Here is a 10,831-nt window from a genome sequence, read left to right on the forward strand (position 1 = left end):
GTTTCTCTTTTCATCAAAAGCTTCATTCACAACAAACTCAACAAGAACTCTTGAGATAGGTTAGTATAAACCAATGCAAAACCTTATCATTTTCTACTGTAACAAATCACTAAAATTATTATTCAACATTGCATACTAAATGCTTCTATATATTTAATACTCATGTTCTCAAATAGAATCATTAAACAAGCAAACAATGCAACCATAACAGCAATCTGCCAAAACAGTATAGTCTGTAAAGAATGCAAGAGTAACAATAATTCTCTGACTCCAAAAATTATGAACTAAAATTCCCACTGTAATAAATTTATCAGAGCTTAATATGCAAAAAGATTCAACGTCATACCATTCTCTTACTTTTCTAGGGAATTTTTGCAACAGCGGTAAACTTTCTGTTTTCAAACAGCAACATGCAAACTAGCAAAATAAGCATGGCAAAGGCTATCCTTGACTTTTTTATTGAAACTAAAGATGCAAAACATTATTCTAACTAGCATCAAGGAAAAGCTAACAAAAGAAAATGATGCTCCAAGCAAAACACATATCATGTGGTGAATAAAAATATAGCTCCAAGTAAAGTTACCGATGAACGAAGATGAAAGAGGGGATGCCTACCGGGGCATCCCCAAGCTTAGGCTCTTGGTTGTCCTTGGATATTACCTTGGGTTACCTTGGGCATCCCCAAGCTTAGGCTCTTGCCACTCCTTATTCCATAGTCCATCGAATCTTTACCCAAAACTTGAAAACTTCAACCACACAAAACTCAAAACAAAACTCGTAAGCTTTGTTAGTATAAGAAAATAAAACCACCACTTAGGTATTGTAATTAACTCATTATAAATTAATATTGGTGTAATATCTACTGTATTCTAACATCTCTATGGTTCATACCCTCAATACTAGCCATAGATTCATCAAAATAAGCAAACAACACATAGAAAACAGAATCTGTCAAAAACAGAACAGTCTGTAGTAATCTGTACCAAACGTATACTTCTGGAACCCCAAAAATTATGAAATAAATTTCTGGACCTGAGTAATTTGACTATTAATCATATGCAAAAAGAATCAACCTAAAATCACTCCAGTAAAAAATGGCAGCTAATCTTGTGAGTGCAAAAGTTTCTGTTTTTCACAGCAAGATCACATAAACTTCACCCAAGTCTTCCCAAAGATTCTACTTGGCACTTTATTGAAACAAAAGCTATAAAACATTATTACTACAGTATCATAATCATGTGGACACACAAAAATATTAAGGTTAAATATTGGGTTGTCTCCCAACAAGAGCTTTTCTTTAATGCCTTTCTAGCTAGGCATGATGATGACAATGATGCTCACATAAAAGATAAGAATTGGAACATAACGGAAGCATCATGAAGCATATGACTAGCACATTTAAGTATAAACCACTTCCTATGCATAGGGATTTTGTGAGCAAACAACTTGTGGGAACAATAATCAACTAGCATAGGCAGGTAACACAAGCATAGCTTCAAGAATTTAAGCACATAGGGAGGAAAACTTCACATTATTGCAATTCCTACAAGCATATGTTCCTCCCTCATAATAATTTTCAGTAGCATCATGAATGAATTCAACAATATAACCATCACCTAAAGCATTTTTTTTCGTGATCTACAAGCATGGAAAATTTACTACTCTCAACATAAGCAAATTTCTTCTCATGAGTAGTAGTGGGAGCAAACTCAACAAAATAACTATCATGTGATTGAAAATTAAGATCAAGATGACACGTTTGATGGTTATCATTATTCTTTAAAGCATACGTGTCATCACAATAATCATCATAGATAGGAGGCATGCTTTCATCATAGTAAATTTGCTCATCAAAGCTTGGGGGACAAAAAATATCGTCTCCATCAAACATAGCTTCCCCAAGCTTGTGGCTTTGCATATCATTAGCATCATGGGTATTCAGGGAATTCATACTAACAACATTGCAATCATGCTCATCATTCACATATTTTATGCCAAGCATTCTATGTAATTCTTCTTCTAGCACTTGAACACAATTTTCCTTTCCATCATTCTCACGAAAGATATTAAAAAGATGAAGCATATGAGACAAACTTAACTCCATTTTTTTTGGTAGTTTTCTTTTATAAACTAAACTAGTGCTAAAACAAGAAACAAAAAGATTCGATTGCAAGACCTAAATATATACCTTCAAGCGCTAACCTCCCCGGCAACAACGCCAGAAAAGAGCTTGATGTCTACTTCACAACCTTTTTCTTGTAGACGTTGTTGGGCCTGCAAGTGCACAGGTTTGTAGGACAGTAGCAAATTTCCCTCAAGTGGATGACCTAAGGTTTATCAATCCGCAGGAGGCGTAGGATGAAGATGGTCTCTCTCAAACAACCCTACAACCAAATAACAAAGAGTCTCTTGTGTCCCCAACACACCCAATACAATGGCAAATTGTATAGGTGCACTAGTTCGGCGAAGAGATGAAGATACAAGTGCAAAATAGATGGTAGATAAAGGTATTTGTAATCTGAAATAATAAAAACAGCAAGTTAGCGAGTGATAAAAGTGAGCGTAAACGGTATTGCAATCATAGGAAATAAGGCCTAGGGTTCATACTTTCGCTAGTGCAAGTTCTCTCAACAATAATAACATAGATAGATCATATAACAAGCCCTCAACATGCAACAAAGAGCCACTCCAAAGCCACTAATAACGAAGAGCAAACGTAGAGATTATGGTAGGGTACGAAACCACCTCAAAGTTATTCTTTCAGATCGATCTGTAAAAGAGTTCGTACTAGAATAACACCTTAAGACACAAATCAACCAAAACCCTAATGTCACCTAGATACTCCATTGTCACCTCAAGTATCCGTGGGCATAATTATACGATATGCATCACACAATCTTAGATTCATCCAACCAACATAAAAGTACTTCAAAAAGTGCCCCAAAGCTACTACCGGAGAGTCAAGAACATGTGCCAACCCCTATGCATAGGTTCCCAATGTCACGAAACCCGCAAGTTGATCACCAAAACATACATCAAGTGGATCGCAAGACATACATCAAGTGTTCTTATAAAAGACTCAATCCGATAAGATAACTTCAAAGGGGAAACTCAATTCATCACAAGAGAGTAGGGGGGGAGAAACATCATAAGATCCAACTACAATAGCAAAGCTCGGGATACATCAAGATCATGCAAAAGAGGGAACACGAGAGAGAACACGAGAGAGAGAGATCAAACACATAGCTACTGGTACATACCCTCAGCCCCGAGGGTCAACTACTCCCTCCTCATCATGGATAGCACCGGGATGATGAAGATGGCCACCGGTGATGGGATCCCCCTCCGGCAGGGTGCCGGAACGGGCTCCCGAGAGGTTTTTGGTGGCTACAGAGGCTTGCGGCGGCAGAACTCCCGATCTATCTTCTGTTCTGGAAGTTTTAGGGTACCTAGGTATATATGGGTGCAAGGGGTACGTTGGTGGAGCTTCGGGGGCCCCACGAGGTAGGGGGCCGCGCCCTAGGGGGGTGGGCGCGCCCCCCACCCTCGTGAGCACCTACCGTATCTTCTGACGTGGAGTCCAAGTCCATCAGGTGGGTTTCCTTCCAAAATTAACTTCTCCAGTTGATTTCGTTCCGTTTTGACTCCTCTGATATTCCTTTTCCTCGAAACACTAAAATAGGCATAAAACAGCAAATCTGAGTTGGGCCTCCGGTTAATAGGTTAGTCCCAAAAATAATATAAAAGTGGAAAATAAAGCCCAGTATTGCCTAAAACAGTAGATAAAGTAGCATGGAGCAATCAAAAATTGTAGATACGTTGGAGACGTATCAGTGGTCTACACCCACATCGGCTTTCGCTTGAAGCCTGCCGAGCACATGTCGTGTGCAGACGCTAAGTGGTGGAAACATGTACAAAGAAGTACACCCCTGCAGGGTTAACATCATCTATTCGAATAGCCACGTCCGTGGTAAAGGACTACTTGGTTGCATATACAGTTCATAGACAAGTAAATGGAAACTACTAAAAGCCTCAAGATAAGTGTGAGTGCCGAGGATGGCCCTTCCATAGGATGACGGAGATGGATCTTCGGTAGTGTATTGAAGTGGTGTGTAGTGGACTCGAGTGCGCAAAACAATTACAAGTTGGAGTCTCGTAAGATAGCTTAGCCAAGAGTCAAAGCTGGCTTGCTGCAATAACCCCACCATCCCTTTATTGATAATGTGTGTGTATGTAGGATCTGATGTAAGTCTTGCTGAGTACCTTTGTACTCATGTTTGCTTAATTTACATTTTACAGAAGATGCTGCAACCCCTTCTGATGGGTTCTTCGTCGACCTTGATGTCGACGAGTAGGCTGAAGCCCAGGTGGTGATCCTGAGCACACTATGGACCGTGTATGATAGCCAGGCTTCCTCAAGGCTCTTTAATTTTCTAGATGTTTGTACTCAGACATGTTACTTCCGTTATTGGCTTGTATGTTTGTACGACTTGAATGCTGGGTTGTGTGGCCCGTATCTATGTGAATGTTATGTATGCTCTTCGGAGCTTTAAATAAAGTACTTGAGTTGTAGATTCATGTTGTGATGCCATGTTGTATTTGTACATATCGAGCATATTGTGTGTATGATTGAAATGCTTGGTATGTGTGGGATCTGACTATCTAGTTGTTTATCTTTGGTATCCTCTCTTACCGGGAAATGTCTCCTAGTGCTTCCACTGAGCCCTGGTAGCTTGCTACTGCTCCGGAACACTTAGGTTGGCCGGCATGTGTCCTTCTTCGTTCCTGTGTCTGTCCCTTTGGGGAAATGTCACGCGGTGACTACCGGAGTCCTGTTAGACTGCTACAACTCGGTTTACCGTAGTCCTGCTAGCCCAGTTGCTACAGCCCGGATTGACTCGCTGATGACCGACACATTCGTTGCTGGGTCATGTATGCTTGTCCCTGTAAGTTAGTGCCACTTTGGGTTCACGACTAGCCATGTCAGCCTGGGCACCTTGTCATATGGATGCTAGAGACACTATCATATACATGTGCCAAAAGGCGCAAACAGTCCAGGTCCTGGTAAGGCGACACCCGTGGGAATACCGTGCGTGAGGCCGCAAAGTGATATGAGGTGTTACATGCTAGCTCGGTGTGGCATTGAGTCGGGGTCCTGATAGATAAGAATTCCCAAACTGTATGCGATAACTAATTAAGAAGATTAGCTAATCGTCATACGAGTGTCGGACAGGATTACGAAACGTCGGACAGTCGTAAAATTGTCGTACACAACAAATATTGCACACGCTATTCTGTGGTGCAACATTTACAATGCATACTTCATCAGAAATAGTTCATGGTTGCGAATCATGTACGATAAGGCAACTATCATAAACGTTTAGTTTGCCCGCACCGTTTGTGATATTGTCTGACATCGCACACGCTTTGCAAGTGGCAACTATGTGCACGCTTGCACGCATTTCCTCTCTGTGAACTGTCTCGGATTATGGTGTACATTACAAACGTTTGTGTTTTACCAATCGTGTGTGCCGTAACGACCTGGGGAGCGTCATTTCACCGTAATTTAATTGTTGCTATATCAAATTCTACCAGATTTGAATTTGAATTTGAATGTATGCTATAGCTTTATTCATATCCATCAGGTTTAGACAACCAATGCATTATTCGATTCATAGGTACATATCAAGAATTACATAAGAACCAAATAAACAATGATGAACCATAGTTGTATACTTGTACTATTAAAGACGGTAAAGAAAGAGGCAAAATACATTCTGGTTGCTGAACAAGGTGAAGCAGAATGCCCATATTGTGCCCTCCTCCATGCGGAAGGCACGCACGTCTCTAGTCCAACCCCCTGTGATGGTCGACCGCCCATCCTTCACGGTCTTCATGAAAACATCTAGATAATCATCGTGTTCTAGTAGAAATACTTTAACCTTTGCATGCCCACCAATCATGTAGTTTGAGAGGTAATCTTGAGTGAACTGCTTTGGGAACCACTGCAAAGGGAAAAAGATTCAGACATTTTCATCTAACACAACTCATTATGGGCAGTAAAAAGAAGGTTGCAGAGTTCTCACTTACCATCCTGCAGTTCGCTGCTGTATTGGATAAAGTGTAAATAAGTAGCTTAATTGCCATCTTTTGACCCATTTTACTAACAATCTTTATCAGCTTCCTCACTTGATGTTGGTTCATTGATATCTCATTTCCCCATACGCAGAAAGGGTCAAAGCGCGGATCTTTACCAATGACATATGTACCTAAAAGCACTAAGTTAATATTAGAAGCTAAATACCAATTGCACAATGATGTAGTACAACATGCTTTTATAATATCTTATAACATCCAATATACTCACATATTAGATGAATTAACATCTTATATTATGGGCCAGAAGGAGTTTATTGCATTCTTAAAAATTATCGGCTGATTAACTGCTACTGTATCCACGGGTTAGAGTTAGTTTGAGCTAGTTCGGGCTCAAATAGCCCTAAAGTATATCTAAACATGAGGGCTAGTTTGAGCTAGTTGCATCTATAACCCACCCAAAAAAACTATCCAACCCAAGAGGTGCTAATTGGAGCTAGTTCTCCTAGTGCATTAATTGTCAATCTAAGTATCTAACCCTGTCGTCCAAACACCTCTTTGGATGGAGTTAGTTCAGGGTTAATCATGAGCTAGAAACTAACTCTAACCTCTAGCTAAGTTGAGTATCCAAACAGGGTTGTGTTATTGTTGTTGTTGTTGATGTTGCTCTTCTACGTATATCTAGACATCATCGGAACATTAAGGTAACACTCTTCCTTGTTGCTATGTAGCCTAGGATTGCATATGTAGACATTAAGTACAGTGCATGTTGCTATGTAGCCTCAGATATATTATATATGGCCCTAGTTAACCTAAACAATAAATGGGTTGCAGATATATTCAGTTAAAAGTCTGATTCACCAATTAGTCCCTTATCAACCCCCGGCCTATATGGTACCAGCTACTGGTATCCTGAACAGTGAGCATATATAAGCCATGGGATGAAACTAACCTCGATGGAAAACATCAGTTGTTCCCAGAATTGTCCTGTGTAGGTACATCGAGAAGCATGTTAAGCACAACAGGCTAAACATCAACCAAAATTATCCATGGCAGACAAAATAATCTCCAAAATATAGCTTCAGTGTGCAGATATTTTCTAGGAGCAGGCGGGATTGGGAACAAGAAACATCGCACATGGTCCGGAGATAACAACCATGTGTTATGAAATAGAAAAACCCTCGAGGTAGGCAGATATTTTCTAGGGATGCAGGCGGGATTAGGAACAAGAAATATCACACACGGTCCGGAGATAACAATCGTGTGTTATGAAACAGAAAAACCCTCCTTGAGGCGGGCAGATACTTTCTAGGATGCAGGCGGGATTGGGAGCAAGAAACATCGCACATGGTCCGGATATAACAACCGTGTGTTAAGAAATAGAAAATCCCTCCTCAAGGTGGGCAGATATTTTCTAGGGATGCACGCGATATCGGGAACAAGAAACATCGCACACAGTCCAGAGATAACAACCGTGTGTTATGAAATAGAAAAACCCTCGAGGCGGGGCTGATATTTTTGAGAGGGGAAGCCTCGTGGAGCCCAATGTACTATGCGGATGTGTGCGTGACAGGGGCACCGGAATGGCACACGGCTAGTTTGAGTGAACCGTGTCTATTGCGTCATCCGACTTGTCTAATGTTCATAAATTTGGTGAAAATGACGCGAGAGAGGGTCAGAACACGAACACACTTGCATGTTGACTAAATTTATGTATGAAAAGGGTGGTTTGATTTTCAAATACCAAATGCAACTTCGATGTTGCACCTATCTTGCAAAGCGCACAGTATTGCTTGTCCTCCCCTCGTGTCAGTAAGAAGGGAATCCTAAGCTATGAATGCATGCCCCCCAACCGATGCTCACCTAGCAAAGTGCGAAGTAGCTAGCAGCCCCCCTCCCTCGTGTCGGCACGAAGGGAACCCTAAGCTATGAATGGATCCCCCCCCCCCAACCGTGGTTCACCTACCAAAGTGCGAAGTAGCTAGCAACACCCTCCTCGTGTCGGCACGAAGGGAATCCTAAGCTATGAATGCATGCCCCCCACCCCCAACCGAGGCTCACCTAGAAAATTGCAAAGTAGCTAGCAGCCCCCCTTCCCTCATGTCGGCACGAAGGGAATCCTAAGCTATGAATGGATGCCCCCCTCCAACTGTGGTTCACCTAGCAAAGTGTGAAGTAGCTAGCAGCCCCCCTCGTGTCGGCATGAAGGGAATCCTAAGCTATGAATGCATCCCCTGAACCGAGGTTCAACTAGCAAAGTGCAAAGTAGCAGCCCCCTCCCACACACACACACTTTCAGTAGGCATCTCACCAAGATTGATCATAAAACGGACCAAGAATAATAAACCTTGGTCATACAACCTCTCTCTTGTTGCTGGTCAAAGTGATGGTCGTCCATGCGACCTCGGAGATAGGCTAGCTCGCCAATAATCACGCAAGTAGCTAGTCCCCGAATACAACCACTGCATGTGTGTGTCCCAAACATATGTATGGAGAGGTGTGTTTTTTTACTACACAATGGAACAACTTTGATTTGGCACCGTGATTTTGAACTAGAAATCCCCACACTCAGTGAGGGTTAGGTTGATGATGCATATGTATGTTACACCACACTTCAAGCCGACGACGGGGATTCATGCATGCATGCATAGTATATGCGCTCAAACTTTAATTAGGTCTGAATCTAACCATGACCTATACTACGATAACACGAACAAAATAAAGAATCCGCCATGGTAACCTATCTTGTTGTCGGTCAAGGTGATCATGGATGTCCACGTGGGCCCACGAATATATGGGCTTGTCGCCGATAACCACGCCAGGGAGTGTACCATTCGAAGACAACCACTACATGCATATGTATGGAGGTGATGTGTGCATGCATGTTTGAATACCATTTTACAACATTGATGTGGCGCGTGCGCCGAAAATCGTACACTCTTCCCACACAGAACGAGATCGGTTCATGACGTATCGTTGTACTAGCCATGTATTCTCGAGGATGTATACTATAATTTTGAAAGATATGCACACAATGTAGTATCCCGTTTGTGTAATATACGATATTTCAAGGAGTATATATTAGATGATTTTCGAAGGGTATAAACTGCAAAAAAAAGGGATATATACTACATTTTTTGCGGGGGTATATACTACAGGGGTATATGTTGCATCATTTTTCAAGGAGTATATACTGCATGGTATTTTTAATGGTATATAATGCATTTTTAATGGGTATATACCACTTCAGAAAGAGTATATATGACAACAGAAGTGGTAAATTTAACTGACAGGTATATACTTCCTAATGAACGACTACCTGTCCATCCAAAATAAACATGGATACAGACAAAAATTACTTAGAGAAATGAGTCAACGCACAGGTATTACATATCCTTCATTGAAGATGGTAGTACATTCAGTTTGACCACACATGGTAACAAAGGAAAATATATTACTACAAAACTTTTGAGTAATTCTCTTTTTTTTTACAGAGAGAAGTGATTTTCTCTTTGATCGCCCATATGATCCATATGTTAGCTGCTGCTTCCGTTGACCATATTATGATACTCTCTTGATCAATCCATGTGATCAACAAAGAGAACAGTTTTTTCAGAGTTGAAGAACACTTTCACCGTGGAATGGTCTGAATCGAAACAGAGAAATCATTATTATGTTGAATAAGTATAAGCTCGCAGTACTCCAGATAAATACGTGTGTAGCGTAAATACTATTATTGGTCAGTGTTATACAGTTTCTACTCATTATGGTTTACCAGAATTTGGAATTAAATTCATAGTAACCGTAAACTGAAGAAAAAAACCCATTCTAAATGTAGATTATTTGCCTGTGCGCATATGGGCATAGAATGCATCATCATGTTCGATTGACCGAATAAAAAATACAAGAGAAAGAGTTGCCTACCTGTACGACGAGGTACGACCCTATCGTGCCACATACAACATCTGACATGGACGAGAATTGTTGCCGTGAAACAAATCGATCAGGAACCTAGCATGTGATTGATGGGCTTCAAAAAACAGCTCCATGCGATTGGAGAACATGGAGCAGGCTTCAACATCGACTGAAAAGAACACGGCTCTGTTGAACTGATCAGTGCATCGTCGATCTTATTCATCCATGGTCGCGGTCCCGAAAACAAACCTGGTCAGTCATGTCGCCGCCATTGGCCAGTGAGAATATGACCGCGCCGAGCGAGCTTCTCTTGGAGGCCGATGTATCCGCCCATCCGTGCGAGCTCGCCGCCGCCGCCGCCGCCCCATCTGGACGCCAATGAAAAAGGAGAGATGGATAAGCGATCAAATAGATAAGGTGGTCCCGTGGAACCATAAAAACACCAGAAAAATCGGATCAAAGACCACAATTTCGGTTGAGTTTTTGAGCGCATTGTTTCTTTTTCTATAATATAGAAAATGTGATCAGATAGCACGAGGGAACGAGCAAGCGAGCGACACGTGCGTAGGAGTATGTACTCCTGGGAGTACTAACCCATTTTCCTATATATATAACCCCCTCCTAAGTCAAATTAACCACTCTTGTTGTCAGGCAAAAAGTAGTGATGGACCAAGCGGGCCCACAGATGAAAAGCATCGATATTGCTGATAACCGCTTAAGTGGGTGCGAGAGAACAACCACCATCGCTTTGCATATGGGTCAACCATATGTTGAATACCTAAAATGCACAACTTTGATGTGCCACATGCCTCAAAAACCG

The 10,831-nt window shown here is 41.4% G+C and overlaps 1 long non-coding RNA gene across 2 annotated transcripts; it reads right to left on the reverse strand.

Annotated features, from left to right (window-relative positions):
• Positions 1-9,439: 9,439 nt before the first annotated feature.
• Positions 9,440-10,473, reverse strand: LOC123066086 (uncharacterized). Of its 2 annotated transcripts, XR_006431224.1 has the most exons (3): positions 10,261-10,473; positions 10,021-10,180; positions 9,440-9,742 (listed from the first exon to the last, which is right to left on the reverse strand). It is a non-coding gene; the product is annotated as an uncharacterized lncRNA (long non-coding RNA). The 2 variants fall into 2 exon arrangements; XR_006431223.1 differs by having other exon boundaries at positions 10,021-10,400.
• Positions 10,474-10,831: the final 358 nt, after the last annotated feature.

This window comes from Triticum aestivum, chromosome 3B (genome assembly GCF_018294505.1).
Source record: "Triticum aestivum cultivar Chinese Spring chromosome 3B, IWGSC CS RefSeq v2.1, whole genome shotgun sequence".
NCBI classification, from domain to species: Eukaryota; Viridiplantae; Streptophyta; class Magnoliopsida; order Poales; family Poaceae; genus Triticum; species Triticum aestivum.